Below are 18,452 nucleotides of genomic sequence, written 5' to 3' on the forward strand. Positions count from 1 at the left end.
AGACTCTTGAGAGTCCCTTGGACAGCAAGGAGATCTAACCAGTCCCTCCCAAAGGAAATCAGTCCTGAATATTCATTGAAAGGACTGATGCTGAAGCTGAAACTCCAGTACTTTGGCCACCTGATGTGAAGAACTGACTCATTTGAAAAGATCCTGATGCTGGGAAAGATTGAAGGTGGGAGAAGGGGACAACAGAGATGAGATGGTTGGATGGATCACCAATTCAGTGGACATGAGTTTGAGTAAACTCCAGGAGTTGGTGATGGACAGGGAGGCCTGGTGTGCTGTAGTCCATGGGGTTACAAAGAGCTGGACACGACTGAGCAACTGAACTGAATTTACTGAACATCATAGTAATTTTGCTAGATAGGCCAGTTGATAAAAACTGAGATTCAAATAAGTTGTCTAACTTTTTGCTACCAGATTAGATAAGTGGGATTCACCTTTAATTTACTTTTTCCCAGATATGTTGAATTATTATTAACAGAACTGCCATCTGGTCACCAAACCAAGATTAACCAAAAATATTTTATTCATGCGACGTGTTTAGTGCAATAGCTAACACAAAGGAAGTTCTCTATAATGTTTAATGGTGATAATGATCATATCAGAATTTTCCTTTGTATCCAAGTAGTCCTACACATTTCTCCATATTATCTGCCTAATAGTCCCTCTTAGTTCCTTTCTTCAGCTCTCTATTCTAAAGCCTTGATTCAAGCTCATGTCGTCTCTTCATTTGATCATAAATATTGTCAAATGATTTCTTATTTACAGTTTTGCCACCTCCTCCCAAAGCTACATCCATTCTTCATACTGTTACCATGGTTTTTCCAAAATGAAATTTATATTATTGCCTATTGTTAAGATCCCTCAGTCATTCTCAGTAGAAGGTATGAATCTTTCTTTTCAGGGTATATAAATTGTCCTATCATATATCTAAAATATGAAAGCTACTGTTTACTTACTTAACACATTATGTATTATCTCTCAACATTTCTATTTCCCAATAGCCAAGTTAAAATTCTTAAATGGTATAAATAATTCTGTGCTATCTGACAACCTGCCCTATTTTTAATTATTAAACATTAGCTCTCACCACTCCCATTTAGCTCATATTCTAGGACCCTAAAATTCAACTATCAGTTTCTTAGGTCTCCCGGAATATATCATGGCTTCATGCTTAACACTGATACCTTTGACAATTAATTTATTGAAGGAAATGTATACTTACATATAAATATTATTGTTCCGTTGCTAAGTCATGTCTGACTCTTGGACTGAACCCCATGTCTGAACCTCATGAACTGTAGCACACTGGATCTTCTGTCCTCCACTATCTCTTGGAGAGTGCTCAGATTCATGTCCATTGAGTCAGTAACGCTTTCTAACCATCTCATTCTCTGCTGGCCCCTTCTCCTTTTACCTTTAATCACTGCCAGCATCAGGTTCTTTTACAAAGAGTCAGCTCTTTGCCTCAGGTGGCCAAGGTATTGGAGCTTCAGCATAATTCCATCCAATGAATATTTAGGGTTGATTTCCTCTAGGACTGACTGGGCTGATCTCCTTACAGTCCAAGGGACTCTCAAGAGTCTTCTCCAACACCACAGTTCAAAAGCATCAATTCTTCAGCACTCAGCCTTCTTTAAGGTCCAGCTTTCAAATCTGTACATGACTACTATAATTTTGACTATATGGACTTTGGTCAGCAAAATGATGTCTCTGCTTTTTAATATGCTCTCTAGGTTTGTCACAGCTTTTCTTCCAAGGAGCAAGCATCTTTTTTCATGGCTGCAGTCAGCAACCACAGTGATTTTAGAGCCCAAGAAAATAAAATCTGTCCCTGCTTCCAGTTTTTACCTTTCTATTTGCCATGAAGTGATGTGACTGGATGCCATGATCTTAGTTTTTTGAATGTTGAGTTTCAAGCCAGATTTTTCACTTTCCTCTTTCATCCTCATCAAGAAGCTCTTTAGTTCCTCTTTAGATCCAGCCCAGCATTTCACATGATGTACTCTGAATAGAAGTTAAATAAACAAGGTGACAATATACAGCCTTGTCATACTCCTTTCCCAATTTTGAACTAGTCAGTTGTTCCATGTATGGTTCTAACTGTTGCTTCTTGACCTGCTTAAAGGTTTTTCAGGAGACAGGTAAGGTGGTCTGGTACTCCTTTCCCTTTAAGAATTTTGCACAGTTTGTTGTGATCCACACAGTAAAAGGCTTCCACGTAGTTAACAAAGCAGAAGTAGATTTTTTTTCTGAAACTCCCTTGCTTTCTCCATGATTCAATGTATGTTGGCCATTTGATCTCTTGTTCCTCTGCCTTTTCTAAACCCAGCTTGTACGTCTGGAAGTTCTTGTTTCATGTATTGCTGAAGCCTTGTTTAAAGGATTTTGAGCATAATCTTGCTAGAATGTGAAATGAGCTCAATTGTATCGTAGTATGAGCTCTTCCAAAGAGTTATAAAGAGGTAGAAGAGAACAAAGACCAGGAGAGTGAAGTTCATGACACTTTAGTATCTGAGTTGTTGTGTCACATTCTTTGATGATAGAAATAGGTTCTATGCCAAGTTTCAGGATTTACCCTGTGCAGGCTGCTAAAGTTAAGTAGTGTCTGGAGAGGAAATAAATGCAATAGCACTCAGGATTCTCCAATAAACACAAAGCCAATTTCTGAAGAGGCAGACAAACTGATTCTGGTATAGTCCATCTCTTGTGGCTTTAAGATCATCTTGCAGATTCTAATGATATCTTGCTCTCATGTGAGAATAGGATATCTTTGTACCTTTTCTAACAAGGACTGCACAGGTTCTATCTCTAAAGATAATAACAAATTTTAGCAAGATGAAACTATAGTCTACAAAGCTGCAGGGAGCCCTAGAACCAAGATTGATTTTTATCATCTCCCTCTTCCGTCACCCATTCAAGATTGCCCTCTTCCTTGGGCATTGCTTCCTCTCATCTGGTTTGCTTGTTTGCTGAAATGACCTAGATATTAAATTCAAACTGAGTGTCTAGTTTCTCAGTTGGGCAAATATCATAGTGGTCATGGAAATATCAAATGATGTCCTATTGAATCACCTGGGTTCCTGATCTACTTTTCCTTCCTCCAATGCACAGTTTTAATTCTCTGTGGTCTCTCTGGTAATCAAAGCCGGTTTCCATTTCTAGTAAAGTAACTCCATTTTTGTCTACTAGTATCTCTGCATGAGAAACCAGAAGTAATCAAGTGATAGTTTCAGCTATCAGCAGAGTAAAACCTTCATTGCATTATCTGGTGGAAGTACTTCCCCTGTGCCTTACAGAGAATCAAGGCCTTTATCCAAGGTGAAATTGAAGATTTGGGAATAGAAAGTTTAAAATCCATGAGTAAGGTTGTTAACTATGATAGAGAGGTCAGTCATTCCTCTTGTACCCATAGGTTTTTTATTATTATTATTTTTTACTTTATTTTGCTTTACAATACTGTATTGGTTTTGCCATACATTGACATGAATCCGCTGTGGTTCCCAATCCTGAACCCCCCTCCCACCCCATATCATCTCTCTGGATCATCCCTGTGCACCAGCCCCAAGCCTCCTGTATCCTGTATCGTACATAGACTGGCGATTCTTTCCTTACATGATATTATACATGTTTCAATGCCATTCTCCCAAATCATCCCACCCTCCCCCTCTCCCACAGAATCCAAAAGTCCATTCTATACATCTGTGTCTCTTTTGCTCTCTCGCATACAGGGTTATCATTACCATCTTTCTAAATTCCATATATATGTGTTAGTATACTGTATTGGTGTTTTTCTTTCTGGCTTACTTCACTCTGTATAATCGGCTCCAGTTTCATCCACCTCATTAGAACTGATTCAAATGTATTCTTTTTCATGGCTGAGTAATACTCCATTGTGTATATGTACCACAGCTTTCTTATCCATTCGTCCACTGATGGACATCTAGGTTGTTTCTATGTCCTGGCTATTATAAAGAGTGCTGCAATGAACATTGGGGTACATGTGTCTCTTTCAATTCTGGTTTCCTCGGTGTGTATGCCCAGCAGTGGGATTGCTGGGTCATAAGGCAGTTCTATTTGCAATTTTTTAAGGAATCTCCACCCATAGGTTTTAGACTCGTCCATTCTAGCTGTCCAAGACACAGATTCATATATAGGTCATTGATTTAGATCATATACCACATCCTAGAAGATAATATTCAAGATCTTATTTTCAAGCTAAGCTGATACAACAGTTGTATCTTCAAAGAACAGCTCAAAGCATCTGTCTATCTGGTTGCTTCTCCAGTAGATCTTTTGGTCATGTATCTGTTAATATTACATCTTTCTTATTTAATGTTCCTTGAACTGAAGCAGTATTATAGAATATTATGACTTAAAAAATCTGATATTTTGTATAATCTTAGGTTTAGGTGTGGGTGCTGGCACTGAAAATAGAAAAGACAAAGGTTTATATGGAGAGTATGTATCTGGTATAGTAAAGAAATGGTGTTCTCTCCACCACAGTGGAAATGGTCCAGTGTAATCAGCCTGCCATTGGTTAATATGGCTTTATGGAGGAATTGTACCAAATCAAGGGTTCAATATCAATCTCTGCTGCTAGAGGTTTGGGTATTCATCAATGGCAGTGGCTACATCACAGTAGGTAGGGGAGCTCATGTTGCTAGATTCATACATAGTTTTCAAGTATGCCACTATGATCAGTCTGTTCACACATCCATTCACACTAAAGAGCCAGGGAGTAACTTCCAGAGTTTCTGTCCATCTGATTGTTGAGAATTTACTCTCTGGTGGCTGCTTTCTGGTAGTCATTTACTCGGGATACAAAGATCTGAAGTCTTTCTGCATATTTATATAGGTTTATCCACATACTTTCCCTTCTTTAATACTTTCCCCTTCTTTAATACTTCAGTAATTTTTTCACACTTCTGACCAACTAGACAAGGTATTAATTTTTATCCAGAAGTTAATGCATTATATATATCTATTAATTTTCTTCAGTTTGAAGTGGATGTTCAAGCATCCGGCTCACAGATCTAGCCACTGGAAAAATATTTCTTTGCCTGTGGTTTACAAAATCACACTTTAATGGGATTATAATCTAGCAACAGATTAATTCCAGCTAGTATCATCATATTACGTGAAATTACTCAGTGTCCCATTCTCATAGTCTCTACTAGAGCACAGGATCTGCAGCTTAATACATTTCATTTAATGAACATTTTTAGTTAAAACACTACTAAATAATCTCCAATTAAAAGACAAAGTCCCAGACAAAATATTAAAGATACATCACGTAAAGGAAAATACAACATATCAAAATTTATGGGCTGCATCACAGTCAGTGACAAGGAAACTTACACTCCCAAATATAAACATTGTAAATTAGAAAATAATCTAAACTCCTACATCATGGACATAGAGAAGACGAGTGAAAGAAAAGTAAACCTAGCAGAAAGATAAAAATGATAAAGATAAGGGCAAAAGTCCATTAATTTAAAAACAAAAAATAGAGAAAACCAATACAACAAAGATCTGTTTTCTTTAACCAATAAAAGTGACAAATGTCTAGCAAGAATGAACAAAAAAGAGGAGAAACACAGTGTGCCAGTATTATCACTGAAACAGAGGATATCACTACAGAACTGCAAGACTTCAAAAAGATGAAGACTTCCCTGGTGGTTCAGTGTTTAAGTATCCACCTGCCAGTTCAGGGAGTATGGTTTCCATCCTTGATCTGAGAAAAGTCCACTTGCTCCAGAGCAGCTAAGCCCGTGTGCTCTAGAACCTGTGAGCCGCACCTATTGAGCCCGAGTGAGGCAACTACTGAAGCCTATGCACCTAGAACCTAAGCTCCTCAACAGAGAAACCGACACAACCACAATGAAGAGCAGCTCCTGCTCATCACTACTAGAGAAAGCCTGCATGCAATGCTGAAGACCTCACACAGCCAAAAATAAATGATTTTTTAAAAGATATGGATAGTTCTACACATGTAAATTTGACAACTTAGATTGAATAAGCCTTTCATTGAACTACACAAATTGCTATAACTCCCTTAATATGATTGAGTAAATTTAATTTAATCCATATAGCTATCATTTATTCCCCCAGAAAAAAATCTCTAGACCCTAGATAGTTTCACTGGAGAATTCCTCAAACTTTGATGAGATTTTTTAATAGTTCAGTTCAGTCACTCAGTCGTGTCTGACTCTTTGTGACCCCAGGAATCTCAGCACGCCAGGCCTCCCTGTCCATCACCAACTCCTGGAGTTTACTCAAACTCATGTCCATTGAGTCAGTGATGCCATCCAGCCATCTCATCCTCTGTCGTCCCCTTCTTCTCCTGCCCACAGTTGCTCCCAGCATCAGTCTTTTCCAATGAGTCAACTCTTCGCATGAGGTGGCCAATGTACTGGAGTTTCAGCTTTAGCATCAGTCCTTCCAATGAATACCCAGGACTGATTCCTTTAGAATGGAGTGGTTGGATCTCCTTGCAGTCCAAGGGACCCTCAAGAGTCTTCTCCAACACCACAGTTCAAAAGCATCAATTCTTGAGCACTCAGCTTTCTTCACAGTCCAAATCTCACATCCATACGTAACCACTGGAAAAACCATAGCCTGAACTCTCTTGCTTTTTCCATGATCCAGTGGATGCTGGCAATTTGGTCTCTGGTTCCTCTGCCTTTTCTAAAACCAGCTTGAACATCTGGAAGTTCATGGTTCATGTACTGCTGAAGCCTGGCTTGGAGAATTTTGAGAATTACCTTACTAGCGTGTGAGATGAGTGCAATTGTGTGGTAGTTTGAGCATTCTTTGGCATTGCCTTTCTTTGGGATTGGAATAAAAACTGACCTTTTCCAGTCCTGTGGTCACTGCTGAGTTTTCCAAATTTGCTGGTATATTGAGTGCAGCACTTTCACAGCATCATCTTTCAGGATTTGAAATAGCTCAACTGGAATTCCATCACCTCCTCTAGCTTTGTTCATAGTGATGCTTTCCAAGGCCCACTTGACTTCACATTCCAGGATGTCTGGCTCTAGTGCTACACATAGAAATGTTCTAAACCCCATAGATTCTCTACAATTTAAAAAAGTTCCCAAAGGAAAAAAAAACAATCCCAGTATGATATCGACTCACAGATTATGATCAAATTCAGGTCTAGGTACAGGATCATAAGGTTATCAAACCTTCATGGATATTAAATTAGAAGCCTCTAAACGTTTTTGATGTTAATGCTAGCATCATAATAGAAACATTGATTAGATTTGGAAAATGCAAGTGGGTAAACCTGAGATTCTTCAAATGTTTCTTACCCCTCTTGCCTAGTACAGACAGTCCCTTGCCACTTACCATAGCTTCCCCTTTGCATGGAGATTCTGCAAAGACCTCACCTAAGCACATGTCCAATAAAACACTGTTCTCCTGAAATCCATCACCACCTATTGCCTCCAGCCCAATAACCAGAATCAGCTTTCAGCACATTCCAAATGGGCTGGAAAGCAATCCTATAGTAAACCAGGACACCTCAAAATAAGAACCACCAGCCACTGAGCACATATGTGTGGTCATGGATCATAAAGAGCAGCAGATGGAAAGATAAAGCTAAGCAGAAGAGAATTTATTCAGGAAGGTATTTAGCCATGACTCAGGATATGAAATATTGGCAAAAATAGATGTAAATTTACCTAATAATTTTATGGAATGGCTCCTTGAAGCCTGAGCATGACAACAGTTGACCGTAAATGAGATTGAGATATTGTACATTTGACAAAGTGTTGAAGAAGGACTCAGAAGCCTTAGGAGTTGAAAAGTTAGAATAAATTGATTCTATAATACCTAGGAAAAAACAATCTTTCTATTTTTACGAAATAAGCCCAGAAGACATTTTAAAATTATTATTGGTATGGTAAAGAATGCCTTAATAAGTGAAACATCTGAACTTTGAAGAAAGAAGTGATGGCTAGTGACTGCAGTCCAGAGACAGTAAGAAGTGTTGCTATGTAATTAGGTGTCCAGTCTCGATGGGAAGGATGGGAATCCAGAATGGCATAGCTTGGGAAGCAGAACTTAGCTGTGAGAAGTAAGGGAGGCATAATTATTGTACTAGGCAACAGTGTTTCTTCCAATTGGAGACTAAGGTAATAGCTAATAAATCATGACATTCTTAGGGATTTGACTGATGTGTACCTGACGAGGCTATTCCTCTATTTATATAACGAAACAATTAAATGCTGGCAAACAGAGTGGAAATTAGAATAATCTCAGAGTACATGAAATTTTAAAAAGCACTATGCATTTTGATAATCATTAGTAGAATCCTCCTTTGGATGACTCTTAGGGGAAAAGTGTGTCATTTTATACAGAAAGGTGATTTTTATGGTCATTAATAAATAATAAAAACTTCTCAAATTGTTTTTTTTTAATGGTCAAGTTTAAGGTCTCACCAATTTATTGAGTCAACTGAAATCATTTTGAAAGTGTTCAGTATATTAACAATGGGATTAATAAAAATTATTATTGTTTAATATATTTAGGATAGCCAGACTGTACAGTTAGCTTTCATTTGAAAACAAATACAGCCCATCAGTGCTGTGGACAGTGACCCACAGAAACAGCAATAAAAGGGTCATTTATCCTGGCATCCAACAAAGTTCAGGTTTCAGTCTCCAAGGGGAACCAACACGTTTGACTGTTCACCTCAAGTAAACTGAACCAGGAAAGTAAATCTGCTTTGAAAATACAGTGTTCTCAAGTTGAGTCTGTGTGACATAGGTTATTCTTGCTCTTCTGGAGAATCTCTGCTGTCACAGTACTCCATTAGCAAGGGGAAGGGAGAGTGGCCTGAAATCACATCTTATTCATAGACAGACTTTGAAAACATATTTGTCAAGGGCTTCACTAAGTTACCTTTAGAAATTGTCAGGCATATTAATTTATACTCACATATGAGGCTGAATTGAATAACAATCTAACTATCCATTGCTGACAGGAACACTATGTTTGTACACAAATGAGACCAATGTACACAAAATAGACCAATTGTGGGAAATCCCTAGTTGCGGGAGTTTGTGTCCCTACTCTCACTGTTCTAGTTCACATTTATGGAAATTGAATGTTAATCTATTTGGGATTATGTCTCAGAAATGTTTATCTCTAATCAAGAGTATAAAGTGTATTGATACTTTTCTTCATTATTTTCTTTGTCTCCTCTCAGATAGGATTTGTAACTGGTTGATCATTCTAAAATGTTGAAGTTAGTATCCAGAGAGGAAATAGAAATATGATATACACTATAACACATGAAATCAACATGTGAAAATATGATCAGAATACTATAAAATATTCTGGCCAGAAATACTCTAGCCAAAGAAATGTCAAACCAACAGAATCCTATGCAATTAAATGTAAACTGCATGAAAATCTATTAGTAAAAATTAAATTGTTAGCTCTGTAGTAAGTTGAGAGATTTACTTAAGTTACTGTTTATCTTATATTAATTTTGCAAATTGAGGCAAAATGAACAATTTGTGCTGCAAAATTCCTTTGTTACTATGTACTGTGCCACTAGATAGAGAAATACTACACCATGTGAAAAATCCTTGAAGTTAATTTATTACTTTCTCAGCTGTAGCCTGAAGAGGGGTGTAAGGATGAGCATCAGGGGCTTCAAAAGTCTTCTCCAAGACTTCAAGTATCTCAAGACAAAAACTCGGTCAACCCAAACAAAGTTCTCTCATACATTTGAACTTTGTGGCAGCAAGAAGCAAAACGTTTTAAACAACATCTGTGCTCTGTAATTGACTCAACCTTAATGGAAGATATTCACTAACAGAGTAAAACACCAAGGCAGGATTTCAGCAAATGGCAAGTTATTTCATAAAGAGCTCTGCTCAAGATAATTTATAAGAAAGAGAAAGGCTTACTTAAGGCTGCCACTTAGAATTGAATGAAGTCAAATCAATTTCATAGTTCCTTTAAATTTTATTGATCTTTCTTCAACTTTTGTATTTCACAGAGTTGAAATAACAAAACATCTCTAAAGGTACCTCAATTTTAAATCCACTTTAAACTCAATTTTTATCTTCTTAATTTCTTTGTTAAGAGAAAAGATTTGTTTCCATTTCAAGGACTCTGAATACAGCAGTAAAAACCATTGTACTAAAGAGTGTTCTGACAGCTTTTGGTATTTAACTGAAGTGTGGGCAGAAACCCAAAGAACCTGTTCTTCCTCTGTGAAGGTATAGATTATAATATTTGGCACTTGGGTTTAGGGGTGAAGAAGAAAGGAGGACTCTACTATTATGTATAAAGCAAGCTGTGCTGGAGAGTATTGCAGCAATTTGTATGGTGGAGTGTGTCACCTGACTTGGCTCTGCTCTAGGCCCTGTGGACCAGATCAGCTTTGCAGCCCAAAGTTTTCCACATTTCCATTTGTCACCATTAGGCAATCATTGTTCTGCAACTGATAAATTCTACTCACTTTCCTTTACTTGTAGCTTCAGAATATTTTCAAGCAATAATTGTATTTATGCAACTGTAAAATAGCATTTTGCTTTTAAAAAACGTTTAATTGGAGGATAGTTGCTTTACAGTATTGTGTTGGTTTCAGCTGTGCAACAATGTGAATCAGCCATAATATCCCCTCCCTCTGGGAGTCTCCCTCCCACCGATCCCCCACCACCCTACACTTCTATATAAGCACAGAGTGCTGGGCTGAGCTCCCTGTGTTTTACAGTAACTTCCCACTATCTAGCTGTTTTACACATGGTCGTGTATATATTTCAGTGTTTTGTCAGAGTCTCCCTCACCAAAAAACACCTTTGAGAGACTTGTTGCTCTCCTGGTAGAATTAAAACTCAGAGAAGCAATGTAACAAAGTCTATTTCCAAAATTTGATCTTCACTACTCAGACAACTCCATATTATTACATTGTAATATTGATATTTTAATGTGTGTCTACATTTTAATTTCCCCCCTCCCTTGAGTTCAGTTCAGTTTAGTCACTCAATTGTGTCCAACTCTTCGTGACCCCATGGACTGCAGCACACCAGGCCTCCTTGTCCATCACCAAATCCCGGAGTTTATTCAAACTCGTATCCATTGAATCAGTGATTCATCCAATCATCTCATCTCTGTCTTGTCTCCCTTCTCCTCTGGCACTCAATCTTTCCCAGCATCAGGATTTTTTCAAATGAGTCAGTTCTTCACATCAGGTGGCCAAAGTACTGGAGTTTCAGCTTCAGCATCAGTCCTTCCAATGAATATTCAGGACTGATTTCCTTTAGGATGGACTGGTTGGATCTCCTTGCTGTCCAAGGGACTCTCAAGAGTCTTCTCCAACACCACAGTTCAAATGAATCACTTCTTCTATGCTCAGCTTTCTTTATAGTCCAACTCTCACATCCGTACATGACTGCTGGAAAAATCATGGCTTTGACTAGAGGAACCTTTCTTGGCAAACTATCGTCTCTGCTTTTTAATATGCTGTCTAGGTTGGTCATAACTTTTCTTCCAAGGAGCAAGCATCTTTTAATTTCATGGCTGAAGTAACCATCTGCAGTGATTTTGGAGCCCCCCAAAATAAAGTCTTTCCCTATTTCCCCAGCTATATGCCATGAAGTGATGGGACTAGATGCCATGATCTAGTTCTCTGAGTATTGAGTTTTAAGCCAGCTTTTTCACTCTCCTCTTTCATTTTCATCAGGGGGATCTTTAGTTCTTTGCTTTCTGCCATAATGGTGGTGTCATCTGCATATCTGAGGTTATTGATATTTCTAGCGGCAATATTGATTCCAGCTTGTGCTTCATCCAATCCAGCATTTCTCATGATAAACAGTGCGTGTAAGTTAAATAAGCAGGGTGACAATATACAGCCTTCCTTGACATACTCTTTTCCTAATTTGGAACGAGTCTGTTCTTCCATGTCCAGTTCTAACTGTTGCCTCTTGACCTGCATGCAGATTTCTCAGGAGGAAGGTCAGGTAGTCTGGTAGTCCCATCTCTTAAAGAATTTTCCACAGTTTGTTGTGATGTACACAATCAAATGCTTTGGCATAGTCAATGAAAGCATAACAAGATGTTTCTCTGCAGTTCTCTTGCTTTTTCGATGAGCCAACAGATGTTGGCAATTTGATCTCTGGTTCCTCTGCCTTTTAAAAATCCAGCTCAAGCATCTGGAAGTTCAGGGTTCAGGTATTGTTGAAGCCTGGCTTCGAGAATTTTGAGCATTATTTTGCTAGTGTGTGAGATGAGTGCAATTGTGCGGTAGTTTGAGCATTTTTTGGCATTGTCTTTCTTTGGGATTGCAATGAAACCTGACCTTTTCCAGTCCTGTGGCCACTGCTGAGTTTTCCAAATTTGCTGGCATAGTGAGTGCAGCACTTTCACACCATCATCTTTCAGGATTAGAAATAGCTCAACTGGAACTCCATCACCTCCACTATCTTTGTTCGTAGTTATGCTTCCTAAGGCCTACTTCACTTCACATTCCAGGATATCTGGCACTAGGTGAGTGATGATACCATTGTGATTATCTGAGTCATGAAGACCTTGTATTTGTAAGGCCTCCTCAGACAACCATTTTGTCTTTTTGCATTTCTTTTTCTTGGGTATGGTCTTGATCCCTGTCTCCTGTACAATGTCATGAACCTCTGTGCATAGATCTTCAGGCACTCTGTCTATCAGATCTAATCCCTTGAATCTGTTTGTCACTTCCACTGTATAATTGTAAGGGATTTGATTTTGGTCATACCTGAATGGTCTAGTGGTTTTCCCTACTTTCCTCAATTTAAGTCTGAATTTGGCAATATAGATTTCATGATCTGAGCCACAGTCAGCTCCAGGTCTTGTTTTTGCTGACTGTATAGTGCTTCTCCACCTTTGGCTGCAAAGAATGTAATCAACCTGATTTTGGTATTGACCATCTGGTGATGTCCACGTGTAGAGTCTTCTCATGTTGTTGGAAGAGGGTATTTGCTTTGAGCAATACATTCTCTTGGCAAAATCTATTAGCCTTTGCCCTGCTTCATTCTCTACTCCAAGGCAAATTTGCCTGCTACTCCAAGTATCTTGTGACTTCCTTCTTTTGCCTTCCAGTCCCTTATAATGAGAAAGGGCAACTTTTTTTGGTGTTAGTTCTTGATGGTCTTAAGTGAAGTTGCTCAGTCGTGTCCAACTCTTTGCGACCCTATGGACTGTAGCTCACCAGGCTCCTCCATCCATGGGATTCTCCAGGCAAGAATGCTGGAGTGGGTTTCCATTCCCTTCTCCAGGAGATCTTCCCGACCCAGGGATCGAACCCAGGTCTCCTGCAATGCAGGCAGACGCTTTAAGCTCTGAGCCACCAGGGAAGCCCAAAAGAAAAAATAAAGCCTACAGCACCCGGTATTCCCAGGCAGTCTCCCATCCAAGTACTAACCAAGCCTGTCCCTGCTTAGCTTCCAAGATCAGAGATCGGGCGCGTTAAGGGTGGTGTGGCCGGAGACTAGGTCTTCATAGAACCGTTCAATTTCAGCTTCTTCAGCATTACTGGTTGGGTCATAGACTCGGATTACTATGATATTGAATGGTTTCCCTGGAGTGTTAGTGTTCAAATTATTTCTGTGTATTGTTTCCTGATTAAACTACAGTTGTTTTGTTTTTTTCTGCATGGATTTAGTTTCATATAATTACAATAATATATATATTTTTTAGTTTAATGAGATTATATGTTGCATTTTCCAATGTTTTTACATCATTTTAATAAAACATAGTGCCCAGTGGAATTTTTCCCTTCCTACTTTTTTTTTTTCCTTGTTGTAGCCTTTTCTTTTTCACTTAAGGAGAGGTTTTAAAGCTTCTTATAAGATTAGCTTAGAATTAATATTGATGAATTATTTCACTTTTTGTTTGTCTTAGGAGTTCTTTATTTCTCCAAGTCTGAATAATAACCTTGCTGGGTAGAATATTTAAATTGTAGGTTTTTCCCTTTCAGGACTTTAAATATATCATGTCACTCTGCCGGCCTGCAAAGTTTCTGCAGAAAAATCAGCAGTCAGTCATTTAGTGGTTCCCTTGTGTGTGTCTCTGTTTCTCTCTTGTTGTCTTTAGAATTCTCTGTGCTTGGATGTTTGCCATTTAATTATGATACGTCTTCATTTTGTCTCTGGGTTAATCTTGTTTTGGACTCGCTGTGCTTCATTTTTCCAGCCATCTGTTTCCTTCTTCAGGTTGGGTAAGCTTTCAGCCATGATTTCATCAGATATATTTCCTAACCCTTTTTATGTTTCTTCTCTTTCTGGGACACTTATAATGCAAATGTTAGTACACTTGATGTTGTCTCAAAGGTCCCTTAAACTATTTTTATTTTTAAAAACTTGCTTCTTTTTGATATTCTGATTGAGTGATTTGATTTCAGGGATTCTATCTTCCAGATCACTCATGAATTCTTCTATATCACCTAATCTTGCTATTCATTTCACTAGATAGAGGAGAAAAAGGAGTCCAAAGTGGCACTTAGAGGAAGTGGCAACTAGAAAAAGCCCGCAAAGGGGACAAGGAAAGAAAGCCTGTGAAAAACCGCAGCTCAGAATGAGAGCCTCTGATGTGAAAACACACCCAAACACACCCCCTTCCCTGATTGGCCTTGAACACACACCCTATTTGCATCCCCTCCCCCGATTGGTGATGGATACAAGCCTCCATTTGCATGGGGAATAGCCAGTCGAGACCCAGGAATGTCCAAAAGGAAGAGACAAAAAGTATAGAGGGAAGTCAAACGAGTTGAGACACTCCTATAGGGTTTAGTCTGCTTTTGCGTCTTGAGAGTGTATTGCATGCTGTCTGCTTAAAAAATCCTGCCTGCTGGAGCTGTAACTAGTCTATTGTTCTAGTTTTTTGCTATGATGAGACAAGAAAAACTAATCTGAAAATTCTCTCTAGTGTTTTTATTACAATTACTGTATTATTTTTTCATATATTCTAGTTTTTGTTAAAATTATCATTAGGTTCGTTTATTCTATGTTCGTCTAAACCATTCCTATGTTTAGTTAGCATTCTTATTACTATTACTTTGAACTTTCTGTCAGCTGAACTATTTATCTCTATTTCATTAGGGCTTTTCCCCAAGTTTTTCCCTATTCTTTCATATGAAATATATTCCTCTGACTTCTCAGTTTAATTTTTTCTGTCTCTGTGGAATTATGTGAAACAATTATCTATCCTGGTTTTGAAGGTATGTACTTGTGTGGAAGTGTCCCTGTGCAATCTGAGTAAGCCCAGTGGCTTTGGTGGGAAAGCTGGATCTGAAGTAGGTACAGGCTGTGTCTTCCCTGGAGGTGTGCTGGCAGCTGCAGCCTTGGTGTGAGGTAGGGCTGAAGTTGGAGAGGATAGATCTAGAAGCAGGTGTCTAGAACCATAGGTTTCCTTTACGCTCAATGGCCTTATCAAGGACAGAGGTGAGTCCAAGGACATGAAGTAGAAATCTTGAGAGAATTGGGTTTCTCCCTATTTTCATGAAAGTCTCTGCCTTATTTGGAGCATGGCTGGGTTATGAGGGCTTGGGGCTGCACTTCTGTGCTGGTTTCACTTTTTCCCCTAGCGTGCATGTCTTGGTTAGAGGCTGTGGTGTGGCAAGAAGAGTTGGTATCACACTACTGAATTGGTTTTGCATCCATCCAAGTGTGTGCAAGGGCTGATGCTCCTGCTGTGGTGTTTATTCTTTTCTCATATAAGCGTTTAAGATCAAAACGTTTGATGAAACTACAGCTTTTCCTATATTTAGCAAGTATGGACATATTGTATTTTCATTATTAATTTAGTTGTTAATATGTTTCAATCTCTATTATAGCTTATTTGGGATCATGAGTTATTTGCAAGATTCTGCATGATTATTTTTTAGCTAGATATTTTTGGATGTGGATATTCGTTTCCTACTGTTCATTTCCAGCTTTTAAATTTAGCTGACTTTTGCTCAGTTCTGTGTAATTCAGTTCATGTAATTCCTCAGTTCTGTGTAATTCCTTCTGATATGTTGTATAATCTATTAATTGATAACTTTTTATAATGTTTCTTTTATATGAAGTAGTCAGTAGTGCTATTTAACAAAATACTTCCAATTCTTTCAAGTTGTTATGAAGCTTGTATTGTACTGCTAAGTGTCTAATAATCACTGTGGCTCAATGCTTAATTGCACTGTTATGTGGCACCAGCATGAAATACATTTTTGTTGTGTTAACCCACTGAGATTTGATTCTTTTTGTTACTGCGGGATTATAAACCAACCCTGATTTGTGGATAGATGATGTTAGAAGCCTGGCAGTGAAAAAAGGAGGTAATCCATGTTATACATGTTATACATCAAAATACTTAATAAAACTACCACCTGTTATAACTTGGATGCCCAATCATGCATCTAATAATTATGTAGCACTAGGAGAAGTAGTTGAAAATCCAAACAATATTGGCATGTATCAGTTGGCAGTAGCTGTTTTTATGAAGCTATTATGAAAGAGATTTAAAGAATGCATGCTTATAAAACATATTTTATCTCATCATTTGGCACAGGGTTTCTTTCTAGTCTATCAGATCAACTTGCTAATTGTTGTTGAAATCTACTATATTAAATTCTGTCTAGCTATTACTTTCTGAGATTATTTTAAAATCCTTTACCATGCTAAAGGTAAATATTTCTTGAACAGAGGCTAAAATATATTAAGTAAAACATTCTTCTCAAATTAGTTGTTAATAGAATTACAAATTTCTGTTGCTCAAAAGACACAAGTAAAATTAATGAAAAGGCAAACCAGGAAATAGAAAAGGTATTTTGAGTAAAAAGAGCAAATAGCTTAAGTCTACAGTAGACTTAAGAAGTATAGAACTTCCTGCAAATCAGTTTGAATAAGAAAAAGGTCAAACCAAAATTTATATATATATATATATATATATATATATATATATACACATATACACACACATACACACACACACACACAAAAGAAGTATGGACACATCATCAAAAAGCTAATAAAACTTTGAAAAGATTCTTAAGGAAATGCACATCAAAATCTCAATGAGAAACGGATATATACCAAAAACTGTTCAAGTGAAAAAATAAAAAAAAACTCTCATATACTGCTGCTGGGAGTGTAAATTTGTATAACCCCTTTGCAAAAGTGTTTTGTGGTATCAATCAAGCTCAAATTGATAGCTATGTCCTAGCTATCCCAGTCACACAATAAAGATCTTTGAGGATCCCAGCTTTATGTTAAGGAAACCCACTGAACTCAGTAAGCTAGGCTAGCCATAGGACTCATCTCATTTTTTTGCCTTCTCTCAGAAAGAACTGTTCTGTGCTGCCTATTGTCCAATATCTTAAAATGATTGTTTCAACTACTTAAATGGTTTTTAGTATTTCAAGGCAGGAAGTTAAACTGTTTCATACTGCTCATCCATCTTGGTTGAAAGCTGATGTTGTATGGCTTTTTGTTGACTTTCTGCTCTGGCCGTTTCATCCCCCTGCTGGCACAGAACATGCAGCAGCAGTTGCCCTAGTGGTATACCTGTGCTGTGATGTCTGTCTCAATTCCAAAAATTTTTGCCAATAATCTGAAACACTTTAAACTCATGCATAGTTAGCTTGTGAATTTTTTTTTTTTACTTTTCTACCCTTTTTTCCAGGAATTTAACAGGAAATTAAAATTTTTTCTTTCCACATACTTTGATTTTTTTTTTAAATCTCTTTATTACAAACATATGTTCACATTTTCCCAAAAAGGAAATGTAAATCCTAGCTGATAATTGTATTTCAGTTTGGGGGGTTGCAATGAGATCACCTATCTGAACTTGCTTTTCTGTGTTTTCATATGTTGATGACAGCAGAAAATGCTATTCTTATGTATTATTAAATTTTATGATAAAACTCTCTAAAATGCTTGGAATTGCTTATTAAGATGCTATAAAACTAAAACTATTCTTGAACTTAAAATTTCTATGAATATGGATAAGCTACTAAAATGTGTGACGGCCCAAGCGTAAAACAACGGTAGTTAAATTTCTCTTTAAGTTCCTTTTTTTGTATCTTATTTTATTTAACAGAGAATGAAAAGGTGTATTCTTTTTGATATTTTGTTATTTCTCTTGATGTGGAAGAAGTATGCATGTAATCAGGGTACCACTAAATAGCCATAGTAATTAACAGTGACTCAAATTTACTAAAGAACCTGTATTTAATTTTTAAAGTTTTTATATAATTTTAAAGGTTACTTTCCATTTACAGTTATTGCAAAATATTGGCTCTATTCCCTGCTTTGTATAATATACATTTGAGCCTATCTTATAGCCAGTAGTCTATACCTTCTACTCCCCCACTTTTTAACTTTGCTGCTTTCTTTAGCAAGGCACTGATTGGCAAAATAATTAATGGCTAAAGTTGATTTTTTTTTGGTGTGAAAAGTGAAAGTCGCTTA

General features: G+C 37.5%; 1 long non-coding RNA gene and 1 pseudogene across 1 annotated transcript in view; one reads left to right on the top strand and one right to left on the bottom strand.

Annotated features, from left to right (window-relative positions):
* The window catches only part of LOC132659718 (uncharacterized), a 98,212-nt gene that overhangs the window by 38,676 nt on the left and 41,084 nt on the right, over positions 1–18,452 (top strand). The gene's annotated exons all lie outside the window — the stretch shown is intronic.
* LOC114114659 (5S ribosomal RNA) lies at positions 13,378–13,493 on the bottom strand (annotated as a pseudogene).

The sequence above is a fragment of the Ovis aries genome, chromosome 4 (assembly GCF_016772045.2).
Source record: "Ovis aries strain OAR_USU_Benz2616 breed Rambouillet chromosome 4, ARS-UI_Ramb_v3.0, whole genome shotgun sequence".
NCBI lineage: Eukaryota > Metazoa > Chordata > Mammalia > Artiodactyla > Bovidae > Ovis > Ovis aries.